Genomic DNA, 15,139 nt, shown 5'->3' with positions numbered 1-15,139 from the left:
CTAGGGTACCAGGTTTGAATCCAGCCTTTGTGTCAACATCCTTTGATTCTGAGTAAATCACTTAATCTTCCTATGCCCAAAAAGAAAAAAATCTGTATTGCCTTATGGGCCTACTGCAAACCGCTCTAATATCACTGGGACAAGAATTCGTTGTAAAAAACTGTAAAAGGCATGCGGAGCCAGCGTGGGACTAGGACAAAAAAATCGGCCTGGGCACTAAACTAAACGAGGCTCCCATTAGCGAAGCAGAGAGCTGAAAAAGTGGCCACATTGGCAAATCTGGCTAGTGTTTAACTTAGAAGACATGCTGTATAGTATGTGTGCCTAGTGCAGACCCGCATAGTTCACTGTGTCAAAACAGATGCGCAGTTCACAGTACAGATGTGAACTAACTTACAAATTAATTGTTAGTACACCTCACTCTAAGAATGATAAAATATCTTATCCCAGTTAACGCTTTAGTGCCCGCCCTGGCAGCTTCGTTATGCCAGTTTGGAGTCTGAAGTGTTGCAAATGCACTGCTTTTGTGCACGGATACCTGTGGGCGGGTGCACATCACCATTACAAGGAAGAAGGAGCAGGCCGCTAGTCTGGTTCCCCCTCCGCCCCTTGGCCGCAGCCCGTGCCCAAGTTCCCAGCCTCGCCCGCATTGCTGCTGCTCACTGACTGACTCAGAAGGGGCAGGGTTGGAGTTTGGTTTCCGTCCTTCTATTGTTGTCTTTTCATGGCCGTCGCTGAGGGGCAGAGTCAGCGAGTGACGCATCACGGGAAGGAACGTGCAGGGCACGTGACGGAGGATGTGCAGCCGGCCTAACACACGCTCTGCTCTGGAGTATCTACAACCTCGCACGATGCCCACATTACGCTTGCTTGCCCTGTGCTGTTGCTGCATTTCATAAGCTTTAGGCCTCTGTTGTTTTATTTTACCGTCTCTCAGCTGTTAAATGCGTTCACTACAATTTTTGTGAAAAACTCCAGTGTTTCAAATGATCTGATACTGAGTACCTGCCCTTCTTTAATTTGAAAAGGATGGTACCCTTACTTCTCAGATGGGATTTAGGGCCAGATGTAGCAAATAAAATATTTGCGAGTTGCAAAGTGCGAGTCCATGCGACTCGCAATTTGCAACTCGCAAATTGGTATGCAGTACGGTGTCTCAGACACCGACTGCAACTCGCTATGGGGTCGCAATGACCCACCTCATCAATATTCATGAGGTGGGTCGCAAATTGCGGCCCCATAGCGAGTATAGGCACTCGAAAACATGGAGGCCTGCTGTCGTCAGCAGACCTCCATGTTCGTGACTGCTTTCAATAAAGCAGTTTTTTTTTTTTAAGTGTAGCCCGTTTTCCTTAAAGGAAAACGAGCTGCACTTAAAAATAAACCCGAAACCTTTAGTTTCGGTTATTTTTCAGGGCAGGTAGTGGTCCCTTGGACCACTACCTACCCTGAAAAAATATTTGTGGGTCCATTCACAAAGTGGAAGGGGTCCCATGGGGACCCCTTCCAATTTGCGAGTGGGTTACCATCCACTTGAAGTGGATGGTAACTGCGACACCATTTGCGACCGCGTACGCGATCGCAAATGGTATTGCATACCACTCAGACTCGCAAATAGGAAGGGAACACCCCTTCCTATATGCGATTCCGAAATGCATATTGCGACTCGGTACCGACTCGCAATATGCATTTCTGTATTGGGAAACGCGTTTAGCGACTCGCAAACGGCAATTTTTGCCGTTTGCGAGTCGCTAAACGTTCCCTACATCTGGCCCCTAATACTTTGAATAGGAGAGTATCGTCTCTTCCCAGTAGCACACTGGTCCTCTTGGTCTTTTCAACCACTGAAAACATCTATTTGAGTGTTACTTCAGGGCCTCTCATTCAGTCGCACACTGCGACCTCACCCCCGAGCCCACCCCTAGGCTCCTTGTGGTCTAGCTCCTGCGCTCCCCCTGGTCTCAAATCATGGTCTGGGTCGGGAGCGCCAGTTCCGGCCTCTTGTTGTGCTGTCACTCCTGACTTTACCCCCCAAGTCACATCTTGTACCATGATCTCGTCCTACACGTGAGGAAAAACTCTTTAAGTTTCATGTTGCTATCTCAGTTCTGCGCCACACCTCAAGTGATCTTACAGCCGAGACCCCTCATCCAGTCCTGCCCCGTGATCTCACCCGTAGGCCCTCTACAGACACAGATTGTGGTATTTTCTCCCGAGCGCTCTCCTCCTTTCAGTCTCCTGTCGCGATCTGACTTCTGGGCATTACCCTCTGGTCTCCTATTGTGGTCTAACTCCTGTGCTCTGTAAGAATGATGTCATGTCCGTTAGGTGTAGACGTGTCTTCTGCTGCGCCGTACAACCTCCTGTGGTGTGTTTCTTTTCAATATGTATATATATCCTTGTACTGGCCCTCTCTTCCTTTTTTCCTCATCGTCCCTTCCAGAGACACGTTTGGTTCTGGGGCTTACCGCTCTGAACCATAACACTATCTGGAGTGTCTGCTGTGAACCAGGTCTGTGTCTGCAGTGTCTGTTCTGAACCAGACCAGTATCTGTAGCATCCTTTCTGAACCAGTCTGTATCTGGAGTGTCTGCCTTGTATCTGAAGTGTCTGCTCGGAACCAGGTGTGTATGTGGAGTGACTGCCGTGCATCAGGAGTGTCCGCTCTGAGCCAGAGTAGTATCTGGAGTGTCCGCTCTGAACCAGACCAGTATCTGGAGTGTCTGCTCTGAACCAGGCACGTGTCTGAATTGTCTGCTCTGAACCAGGCCTGTGTCTGGAGTGTCTGCCGTGTATCTTGAATGGCCTGCTGTGAACCAGACCAGTATCTGGAGTGTCTACTCTGAACCAGGCTCTATCTGAAGTATCTGATGTGAACCAAGTCTGTGTCGGAAGTATCTGCCATGAACCAGGCCTGTATCTGGAGTGTCTGCCCTGAATCTAAAGTGTTTGCTCTGAACCAGGCCTGTATCTGGAGTGTCTGCACTGAGCCAGACTAGTATCTGTAGTGTCCACTCTGAACAAGGCCTTTATCTGGAGTGCCTTCCGTGTATCTTGAGAGGCCTGCTCTGAACCAGACCAGTATCTGTAGTGTCTGCTCTGAATCAGACCAGTATTCGGAGTGTCTGCTCTGAACTAGGTTCTGTCAGAAGTGTCTGCTGTGACCCAGGTCTGTGTCTGAAGTGTCTACTCTGAACCACGTCTTTATCTGAAGTGTCTGCCCTGTATCTGGAGTGTTTGCTCTGCACCAGGCCTAGGTTTGAAGTGCCTGGACTGAATCAGGCATGTATCTGGAGTGTCTGCTCTGAACCAGACCAGTGTCATGAGTGTCTGCTCTGAACCAGACTAGCATCTGTAGTGTCTGCTCTGAACCCGTCTGTATCTGGAGTGTCTGCTCTGAACCAGGCTCTATCTGAAGTGTCTGCAGTGAACCAGGTCTGTGTCTGCAGTGTCTGCTCTGAACCAGACCAGTATCTGTAGTGTCTGCTCTGAACTAGACCAGTGACTGGAGAGTCTGCTCTGATTCAGGCTCTATCTGAAGTGTCTTCTCTGAACTAGCCCTGTGTCTGAAGTGTCTGCTCTAAACCAGATCAGTATCTGGAGTGTGCTTTCTGAACCAGTCTGTATCTGGAGTGTCTGCCTTGTATCTGAAGTGTCTGCTCTGAACCAGGCATGTATGTGGAGTGACTGCCGTGTATCAGGATTGTCTGCTCTGAGCCAGACCAGTATCTGGAGTGTTCGCTCTGAACCAGACCAGTATCTGGAGTGTCTGCTCTGAACCAGCCATGTGTCTGAATTGTCTGCTCTGGACCAGGCCTGTATCTGGAGTGTCTGCCGTGTATCTTGAGAGGCCTGCTCTGAGCCAGACCAGTATCTGTAGTGTCTGCTCTGAATCAGATCAGTATCGGGAGTGTCTGCTCTGAATCAGGCTCTGTCTGAAGAGTCTGCTACGAACCAGGTCTGTGTCTGAATTGTCTGCTCTGAACTGAGCCTGTATCTGGAGTGTCTGCCATGTATCTGGAGTGGCCTACTCTGAACCAGACCAGTATCTGTAGTGTCTGCTCTGAACCAGTCTGTATCTGGAGTGTCCGCTCTGAACTAGGCTCTATCAGAAGTGTCTGCTGTGAACCAGACCAGTATCTGTAGTGTCTGCTCTGAACCAGACCAGCATCTGGAGTGTCTGCTCTGACAGGGCTCTATCTGAAGGGTCTACCGTGAACCAGGCCTGTGTCTGAAGTGTCTGCTCAGAACCAGGCCTGTATCTGGAGTGTCTGCTCTGTATCTGCAGTGTCTGTTCTGTATCTGCAGTGTCTGTTCTGAACCAGACCAGTATCTGGAGTGTCTGCTCTGAATCAGGCTCTGTCTGAAGTGTCTGCTGTGAACCATGCCTGTGTCTGAAGTGTCTGCTCTGAATCAGACCTGTATCCAGTGGCCTAACAAAGGCCCTTGCCGCCCATGCAGTGTGGGAGGGGGGAGAAGCTCCAGGGGTCCCCTCAGCACAGTACACTGTGCAGGGGCCGCAGGCCCCTGAATGGCTCCGGGGTGGAGGGGGCCTCTCCAGATACTTTGCGGAGGGGTGGCGCTGCTCAAGTTTCATTACACCACTGCATGTACCTGGAGTGTCTGCCATGAACCAGGCCTGTATCTGAAGTGTCTGCTGTGAACCAAGTCTACAACTGGAGTGCCTGCTCTGAATCAGGCGTATATCTGCCATTAACCAGGCCTGTATATGGAGTGAATGCTCTGAACCTGCCTGTATCTGGGATCTCTGCTCTGAACTAGGCCTGTATCTGGCGTGTCTGGTCTGAACTAGACCACTATTGACATTTCTGCCCTGATCCAGGCCTGTATATCGAGTGTCTGCTCTCTTTCATTATCTTTCCGAAGTCGGTTACAAACTCCTGAAAATGTGGTCTTCAGAACTCAGCACCATACTCGAGATGTGACCTTAATTGGACACCATACGCCAGATACGGTCTCTAGAACTGGGCACACTAATCTGAATACTCCAGGTGTGGCATGCAGAACAGGATGTACTTGTCCAGATGTGGCCTGTGGAATTGTGTACAGTGTGTACATTTTCTTGCAGATGAGCGTATGCAGTGGTGTTTGGTCCCTGTTAACACAACGTCCCTCTTTCTGCCTGGTTCTACTTCAAAATGTGCTTTGTGCTCCTCGTTAGTGGTGGCATTGTTGGTTACCTCGCCTTCTGCACCCCAATACTCATGTGGTGTGTCGTATTAGAGTCTCTGGCCCTCATTACAACCCTGGTGGTTGGTGTTAAAGCAGCGGTAATACTGCCAACAGGCCGGCGGTAAAAAAAATGGAATCACGGCCACGGCGGAAACCGCCAACACAGACAGCCACTTTAACACTCCGACCGCCACGGCGGTAGCAACAAACACCGTGGCGGTAACCGCCAACAGACAGGCGGAAGTCAATGTACCACCCAAAGAATTACAACCCGCCCATCCGGCAGCTTTTCCGGGGCGGTACCAATGCCATCAAAAGCACAGCGGAAACAGAACACAGAATGGAAACCACTCACCTCTCGACACTCAACGAACAACCAGGACGCCATGTAGCCCGAGCTACAGGTCCTGCCCATGCTGATCTACCTCCTCATCTACCAGGAATAGGAAAGGCGGTGGTGACGACCACGGTGAGTACTGCACCTAGGACACAGGGGAGTGGGAAGGAAAAAGAGAGTGACATACACACACAACACGCAACACCACCACCCTCACCCTCACTCACAACACCATACACACAAACACATGCAACAGCATTACATTTACACCCCTAACCCTCTGGAAGAACCAAGGACAAAAGAAATAGAGTCAAATCAGTGATATATTAGAAATAGGCAGATAAACGTAATGAATAGCAAAACAGTATTTACAAAAATATATAATATGTACAGAAGGCAATACATTGTCCATTCAAAATGTCCGTGGGCCACTGGGCCAAAAATCATGGGCCAAGCCCACACTTGACTCCTGCCTCAATATGGGGAGAACACTGCAGGGGCTTCAGGTCAAAAACATCTGGCACCTCAGGGGGACGGGGAAGGGGGGGCACCTCAGCCGGAAGATAGTACTACACCCATGCTCCTCGAGGGGGCTCCATGCCCACAGCGATGTCCTGGGGAGTGCAAGGCCACAGTCTCTCAAGTGGGTGGTTTGCCCACTGCTTGGTCCTGGGGAGTGCAAAGCCACAGTCTCTCAAGTGGGTGGTTTGCCCATTGCTTGGCCCTGGGGAGTGCAAAGCCACAGTCTCTCAAGTGGATGGTTTGGCCTCTGCTTGGTCCTGGGGAGAGCAAAGCCACAGTCTCTCAAGTGGGTGGTTTGCCCACTACTTGGTCCTGGAGAGTGCAAAGCCGCAGTCTCTCAAGTGGATGACTTCTCCACTGGTTCTGGAGGGGGCCTTGTGCGCAGTGTGCTTCATCCTGGGAAGGAGGGGGTGAGTGGATACACATCTCCACTGGTTCTGGAGCGGCCCTTGTGCCCAGTGATGCAACACTTGGTGTGTGGCAGTTCACATTCCCTCACCTGGGTGTCCGAGGCACGAGATTTGCAGGGACAAGGTTGCATGATAGTCCATTGAGGCAGGGCTAGACATCATCCTGCGGACGCTAAGGCTGCAAACTGGTGGTAGTGCCGGTGCTGGTGGGGGTGCTGCCAGTGGTGGTGGGAGGCTCCAGCCCGTCTCCTGCAGCCTCGGACGGCTGCCCACTGGGGCTGCTGCTGGTAGTGGCCCTACTGTCAGCGGTGCAGGTTGCGGTGCAGGTTGCGGTGCTTGCGGCGGGGCTGCTGGCGGTGCTGGTGGTGCTGACTGCGGTGCCGTGCTGCCAGTGGTGGAGGGAGGCTCCAGCCCTTCTCCTGCAGCCTCGGACGGCTGCCCACTGGGGATGCTGCTGCTGACAGTAGTGGTGCTAGCGGCGGTGCAGGTGGAGGTGCTTGCGGTGGTGCTTGTGCGGTGCTTGCGGCGGGGCTGCTGGCACTGCTGGCCGCAGCGCAGGTTGCGGGACTGGCGGTTGTGCTGGTGGGCACCAGGCCTTTGCCTGCAGCCTCCAATGGCTGAAGTGCCTTGTCTGGTGTTTTCTGCCTCTTTCTCACTTTGGCAGATGCTGTTGTGACCTTGGCTCTGGCAGCTGGAGTTTTGGAGGAGGCCTTGCTTGGTGGTTCGTGCTCCTTGTCCTTGCTGCATGCTGTCCCCTTCTTTACTTTGGCAGGTGGTGGAATGGTTTTGTCCTTTGCAGGGGTTGGTGGCACACTGGCTGGGCTGACGGTTGCCCCCTTTGAGCCTCTGTGAGTTGCAGGTACCACAGCGGACGCCGACTTGGTGGCTGAGGTGCTGGCCTGGGTTCTGGGCCCCCTAACCCTAGGGGAAGGACGGGAGCGAGGAGTAGGGAAGAGGTCAATGTTTTCCAGGAAAAGCTTTTTAGACACACTGAGGTGGGAAGAGGGAGCGGGTTTGGGAGTGGAGGAAGAGGGAGTGGTTGTAGGAGGTGTCTGTTGAGTTTGGTGAAGGTGCATAGGCTGGGTGCTGTTGTGAGGTGGGTGGCTGTTAGGTGGGTGGGTGCTTGCGTTTCTGTACTTTAGGAGGAGAGGTCACAGGCACACTGGGAGAGGACACAGGGGACGTGTGCATGGAAGTGGGGATGGTGACTGCCAGTGAGGGGTGAGTAGTGATGGGCATGCTGGAGGTAGTGAATGAGGATGTAGTGCATGCAGGTGCGAGTGGAGGCGCTACTGGGAGGGAGGTGGTCGAGGAGGAGAAGGGGGACACAGTTGGGGCAGTGGATGTTGGTGTGTCTGCATGGGGATGGTGTTTGTCTGAGTGCCTGTGGGATGATGTGTGGTGCTTATGTTTGCCTGAGCCACTTCTGGGTGTTTATTTGGGTGAATGATGGTCTGAAGGTGTGCTTGGGATAGGCTGGAGTTGAGGGGATTGGGACTGGGTAGAGGACGTTGGAGGGGGGAAGTTAGAGACAGGTACAAGGGCTGCCATCAGTGTTGAGGGCAGAGCCTGAAATGCTCTCTGTTGGGCCGCCACGCCAGAGTGAATGCCCTCCAGGTATGCATTTGTTTGTTGCAAATGCCTTTCGACACCCTGGATGGCATTCAGAATGGTTGACTGCCCAACAGTGAGGGATCTCAGGAGGTAAATAGCTTCCTCATTGAGGGCAGCAGGGCTTACTGGGGCAGGGCCTGAGGTGCCTGGGGCAAAGGAGATGCCCACCCGCCTGGGTGAGCGGGCATGGGGAAACCCGCTGAGGGGCTGCTAGGAGGGCGGTGCTGGTAGGGGGGTGGCGGCTGTACCTGTTGTTGGGGTGGGCACAGAGGTGTCCACCACCGCCAGGGAGCTTCCATCGGAGGAGGAGTCGCTGTCTGTGGTCTCCCCTCCTTTCCCAGTCGTAGTGCTCCCCTCACCCTCCGTCTCACTGGTGCCCTCACCCTCAGTGGATTCGGCCTCCAGGCCCATGTGGGATGCAGCTCCCTCCGTCGCCAGTGCCTCTGCTCCTCCGCCAGATGATGCTAATGCACACAAGGACAGGGTGACAAAAAAAAAAGGGGGGAAGAGACAGAAGATACACTTGGTCAATGCCAGCAACACCACTACCGTTGGGGTACACAACACACAGGGAGCAGCCCTATGCACTAGGCTATGCACTACCAGTTACTAAGATAGGCACCATCCTATGGGGTACAATGCCTAATGCCATTAGCTTCACACCTGAAACCCACAGGACCCTGCCCACTAGTAGATGCCCACTAACACTATTGGGGTAGGAGTGCTTCAGAGCCTGCTCAATAAGGGACCTACCCTGCCATCTTCGCTCTGGCCTAGGGGCACCCATAGCCCACATCCCCCACCCAGGTACCTCTTAACATGTGCAAAGTCATGATTCAGAATCTTTACTCACCTCCTTGTGGCTGCTGTGATGGCTTTAAGTGCCCATCCAACTCCGGATAGGCCACCGCCAGGATGCGGTACATCAGGGGGTCATTGTGCGACGGGCACCCCTTCCTCGTTGGGAGGCCAGCCCCAGCTGGGCCTCCGCCGTCTTCTTTGCCCAGCGGCGCAGGTCCCCCCACCTTTTGCGGCCGTGGGTGCTCCACCTGTCAAAGATCCCCCGGGGTCCGCACCTCCTTGGCGATGGCACACCAAATATCCTTTTTCTGGTGGGCGCTGACCTGCAGGGAAAAGACAGCAGAAAAGTTAATAAGTCAACCGTCTGGACTGTCACACTCATGGCCCACCATATCCCTCCCATCCCCTGACACACATACATTGACCACCCTACATGCAACACTCTGGCCAGGATGCCTCTGTCCCCCTCTACATGTGGCTTACACACACAGCAATCCATACATCCATGGCCCACGCATCATGCTCACAGTGTACACACCTGTTTGTCTGGAGGACCGTAGAGTAACGTGTACTGGGGTAGGACCCCATCCACCAGTTTCTCCAACTCCTCCACAGTGAAGGCAGGGGCCCTTTCCCCAGACACAGGAGCCATTGTCACTTCCAGACACAGGTCCAACAGCACTTGCAGTGTAGGTCCTCTCCTGTTGAAGGTCAGGCTAGCAAGTGAGTGAACAGATAGAAAATGGCGGTCACGTCCGCGGCGGTGCGCACCGTCACCGCCGGCGTACATCGCCATTGGCTCCTGGAACCCAAAGGGCCCAATGATAACCAATGCGAAGTTGCGCAACGGTGTTTGACCTCCTACTGAGACGCCGCACAACGCCAGCGGAATTACCTCATTTCCACTTGTTCTTCCTCACAGGTCAGGCAGCCGCCATTTCAGGGGGCCACAGGGCATGGCGCCTTACTGCGTCACAGCAGACATTGGCACAGCAACTGATTGTCGGATTCACATCTTGTTTCTGTAAAGTAAACAAATCATCATTAGTGAAATCGATGTGTGAATATGACCCTCTGCTCACCGTTTTCTCCCATAGGCTTCAACCTCTGAGGCTGAATATGAGATGGCGGCATCCTCCGGTGTACAGACCCCTGGTGGACCTTGCGACAATGGAGGACAGACACATTATCATAACCTACAGACTTGATCGTGCCACAATCCTAAAACTGTGTGCCCAATAGGAGCCAGACCTGATGTCAGCTATCCGCCAGCCCACAGGCATCCCCCCTCTAGTGCAGGTCCTGTCAGTGCTCCATTTCCTGGCAAGTGGTTCCTTCCACACAACAGTGGCCATGGCATCAGGGATGTCCCAGTCAATGTTCTCCAACGTGTTGCCCAGAGTGTTGTCAACCCTGCTGAAACACATGCGCAGCTACATCGTGTTCCCCCAGGTGGAGGATTGGGCCACAGTGAAAGCTGACTTTTATGCCCTGGGACATATCCCCAACATCATTGGTGCCATTGATGGTACACATGTGGCATTTGTCCCCCTTCTCCCCCAGGGAAATGAACAAGTTTTCATGAATAGAAAAATCTATCACTCTATGAATGTACAGATGGTGTGTTTGGCGGAGAAGTACATCTCCCATGTGAATGCCAAATATCCTGGCTCTTTGCATGACGCCTTTATCTTGAGGAATAGCAGCATCCCATATGTGATGGGCCAACTCCAGAGGCACCGGGTGTGGCTAATAGGTGAGCCCAAGGTCCCCACACAGTATGAGTAGGTGTCTGGGTATGGGGTTGTCCCTAAGGGTTAGTGTGAGTCTAAAAGTTGTCCCTCGATATTTGCAGGTGACTCTGGTAACCCCAACCTCTCATGGCTACTGACCCCAGTGAGGAATCCCAGGACAAGGGCAGAGGAACGCTACAATGAGGCACATGGGCGTACAAGGAGGATTATTGAAAGGACCTTCGGCCTCCTGAAGGCCAGGTTCCGGTGCCTCCATCTGACAGGTGGCTCCCTGTACTACTCACCCAAGAAGGTGTGCCAGATCATCGTCGCATGTTGCATGTTGCACAACCTGACCTTGAGACGCTAGGTGCCTTTTCTGCAGGAGGATGTGCATGGAGATGGTCTTGTGGATGCAGTGGAGCCTGTGGACAGTGAGGAAGAGGAGGCAGAAGAAGAAGATGTTGACAACAGAAGCCATATAATTCAGCAGTACTTCCAATGACACACAGGTAAGAGACTGTAAGTTCACTTAACTTTTCGGTTTTCTATTGTACATTGTACATGCCAGCCTGTTTCCCTATGTCTATGGCCACTGATTGTACCCTTTGGCATCTCTATTTTTAGATCTCTGTGCCCCACTCTGGCTCCTGCTATGTGTACTGCTTCCCACCAAAGGTCATTACAAAGTATATTTCACTGTACTATTGACTTGCAATGCTTTGATAATGTTGAGTTAATACATATTTGAATCATTTGACAGACTCCAGATTAGTATTTGTTGTAAGGGTGTTTATTTAAGTGCTCATAAGTAGAGGGGGATGTGCAATGGGCTGGGATGATGGTGGAGGAAAGTCCATGGTAGAGTCCAGTCTCTTGGTATCTCAAGTGCATTGTCCAATAGGGCATAGGAAGGAGAGTAATGGCAGTTGAAGGTGGACAGGGTGACAGAGTGGGACAGAAGGGTGACAATCAGGAGAGTCTTATTTCCTGGCGGGGGTCTTGGCAATGTTCTCTGGCTTCTGCTTGGATTGCAGGGACCATTTGCAGGGTGGTTCTCCTTCTGCAGGGGGTGGAGTGCTGGTGGCCTGTTGTTTCTGTGGCGGGGCCTCCTGTCCACTAGCGCCGGCGGAGGTGGAAGTCTGTTCATCGGTTTTGCTAGTGTCAAGGGCCCGTTGTTGTGCCACTGCCTCCCTCATGGTCTTGCCCATGTCAGCCAGCACCCCTGCAATGGTGACCAGGATGATGTAGATGTTTTTTAGGTCATCCCTGATCCCCAGGTACTGTCCCTCCTGCAGCCTCCGAGTCTCCTGCAACTTGGCCATTATCTGGCCCATCGTCTCCTGGGAATGGTGGTATGCTCCCAGGATGTTGGAGAATGCCTCGTGGAGAGTGGGTTCCCTGGGCCTGTCCTCCCCGTGTCGCACAGCAGGCCTCCCAGCTTCCCTGTTGTCCTGTGCTTCTGTCCCCTGAACCGTGTGCCCACTGCCACTGACCCCAGGTCCCTGATCGTCCCGTGTTTGTGGGGTTGCCAGGGATCCCTGTAGTGGTGGACACACTGCTGATTGACATGTCCTGGGGACAGTGGCATGGGCCCGCTGGGTGGGTGCTGTGCTGGTGTTTCCTGAGGGGGAAGGCTCTGTGGTGGGTTGGGACTGTGGCAGGGGAACCGACTGTCCAGAGGTCCCGGATGGGCCAGGTTGGTCATCCTGAGCCAGGTGTGCAGAGCTGCTGTCGTCACTGTGGGCCACTTCAGTGGGGGGGACTGGATGTAGCTGGCACTTCCTCTCCGGTGACGTTGATTATGGGTCCTGTGGTGATGCAAATGCAGTGTTAGTGTATCTGCGTGTGCCATCTTGTGCATGGGTGTGTTTCCCTGTATGATTGTGATTTCCCTGTCAGCTTGGCCTTGTGTGCGTGGTGATTTTGTGGGCTGGGTGAGTCGCTCTACTGGGCATGCTTTGGTGATGGGTGTCCATGCAGGTCTGTGTTGGGGGTCCATGCATTGTTGTTACATGCAGGGCTTGTTATTGGGATGGGTGGGTTGTGATGGTGGGGTATGTGTGAGGTGGTGGAGTGATGGGGGTGAGGGCAGGGGTAGGAGTTTGAGATGGCATGCAGGTAGGGTGGGGGATAAAGTACTAAAGATTTGACTTACCAGAGTGCAGTCCTCCTGCTACTCCTGTGAGGCCCTCAGGATGCATTATTGCCAAGACTTGCTCCTCCCATGTTAGTTGTGAGGGGGGAGGTGGGGGTCCACCGCCAGTCCTTTGTACGGCTATCTGGTGTCTTGCAACCACGGAACGCACTTTCCCCCGTAGGTCGTTCCACCTCTTCCTGATGTCATTCCTTGTTCTTGGATGCTGTCCCACTGCGTTGACCCTGTCCACGATCCTCCGCCATAGCTCCATCTTTTCTTGCAATGGACGTCTGCTGCACCTGTGATCCGAATAGCTGCGGCTCTACCCGGATGATTTCCTCCACCATGACCCTTAGCTCCTCCTCTGAAAACCTGGGGTGTCTTTAGGGTGCCATGGGTGTGGTGTGAGTGATATGTGTGAGGATGTGTGGGGTGCTGTGCTGTGGGGTGTATGCTGTGAGGTGTGTGGATGGTGTGTGGGTGCTTTTTTTTCGTTGAAAGGGTTGTGGGTAATGTGGGTGTGTGTTTTATAGTGATGTGAGTGTGTGGGTGTGGTGTGTGTATGTGTGTCAGGTGTGTGTAGTTTGAATTGTCCAATGTGGTGGTGTTTTGTAAATGTGTGTGTATTTTGAGCGCGGCGGTGTGTACTGCCAATGGTTTACCCTGGTTGAAAGACCACCGTGGTGATTTGTGGGTTGTGATACTGTGGGCGTATTCCTGTTGGCGTAACGGTGTGGGTTCTGCTATCGCCAGTTTATCACTGACCTTTGGTGTGGCAGACTTGTGTGGGTGTCTGCATAGTGGCGGTTTTCTCAATGTGGGTCATAATACCCGAGGTAGAATACTGCCGCGGTCATGGTACGTTGGCGGCTGTCAGCACGGCGGTAGGCGGCATTTACCGCCAGGGTTGTAATGAGGGACTCTGTATCTGCCCCTTTACTGTGTACCCTAACACCCCACAGTGCTCTCCTTTATTGGCAGCAGTCAGTCGACTCTCTCTATGTGCCACAGTGTCCCTCTGGTGGTTCCCAATATTGGTGCCACGACCAGTTCTTTTGCCCTTTGCACCCCAGTATGCCTCTCGAGCTCTCTGTTATTGCAGGTGCAGTCAGTTACCTCTCTTTAAACACCTCAGCAGTCCCTTGTTGCTCCCCATTATTGACGACATGAACGATTGTCTCTCCTTGTACACCCAAAGTTCCCTGAGCACTACTCCTTATGGGAGACTGAGTCAGTAACCACTCCCTGTACACCCCAACATTCTTAGGGCCCTCTCCTCTATTGTAAAGGCCGTTGGTTACCTTGCCCTCCGCACTTCAACATTCATATTGTACTCCTCGCTGCTGGAGATAGAGTTGGGGACAGCAACACATACAACAGGGGAGGCCCTCACTAGTCCCTGCGTTGCCGGTGCGATGACCATCACTCTGACTAGGTAAGGGGACTAAAGGTAATTCCTCAAGACCTCGTTGCCTTGGGATTGCAAAATAGTCCAGATAACTCCCATGACCAATTCCCGCAGAAAGGAGTGTCATTCAACCTTGATCAGAGTGTCCTTGATGCAGCCTTCTCTGGACAGTAGGACGCAATTTAGGACACACCAGAACTAGTTCTTATAAATTTAAATGTTTTGGGGGGTTTTGTGTGATGTTTGTGTGCACCCTCGAGGGGATCTACATATCCAGGCATGTAAACTGTCTACCAAATACACATTTTTCCAATAATACCCACCTACATTTTTACTTCAGATACTGATGGATTTTGAGACTCTTTCCCAAAAGAGAGAAAGAGGCCCCTACTTAAGCAGTTTCAGTGACCTCAGCATTGAGGCACAAGCCTGTTAATTTGCCTGAATGTGTAAAATGAGTGGGGTTGTTTTGTTTTACCTTACATGCATTTTGCTCGGTGCTTTTCTAAAACATATAAAATCCCATTATGCTTTCAGTGTCTGAGTGTCCATTGTGGTTTTTAGATTCTTGTTGACCACTCATGATTGTCTGTAGACGTTATGACTGATTATCTTTGTTATGGTTTAGTAATGGATCCTGTCGGATGGTGGCAGGCTAGAGCCGGCTATGGACCTGTGCAGATCACTAGTGTGAAGCTGCCTTATACACATTTCTAATCTAGTTTAAAACTTGTGGCTTCGGTTTATTGTTGTGGTGGAGACTTCTAAACAGGCACAGCTCACCCACGAGGAGTAGGCCTCAGCTCACCTATCTACTTTAGTTACTTGCACTGAGTGTCATCGTCAGGGGTCAGGGTGAGACCTGTGTACTTAGAGGAGAAAGGCTTCTAGCATCCCATTCCCACCAAACCGCATCTCTTCTCTAAGACTGAGAGGTATGTTCTTATGATATGATTCTCCGTTTAACACTATTTTTCTGTG

Source organism: Pleurodeles waltl, chromosome 4_2 (assembly GCF_031143425.1).
Source record: "Pleurodeles waltl isolate 20211129_DDA chromosome 4_2, aPleWal1.hap1.20221129, whole genome shotgun sequence".
Classification (NCBI taxonomy): Eukaryota; Metazoa; Chordata; class Amphibia; order Caudata; family Salamandridae; genus Pleurodeles; species Pleurodeles waltl.
Note: the sequence above shows the minus strand (reverse complement) of the source record.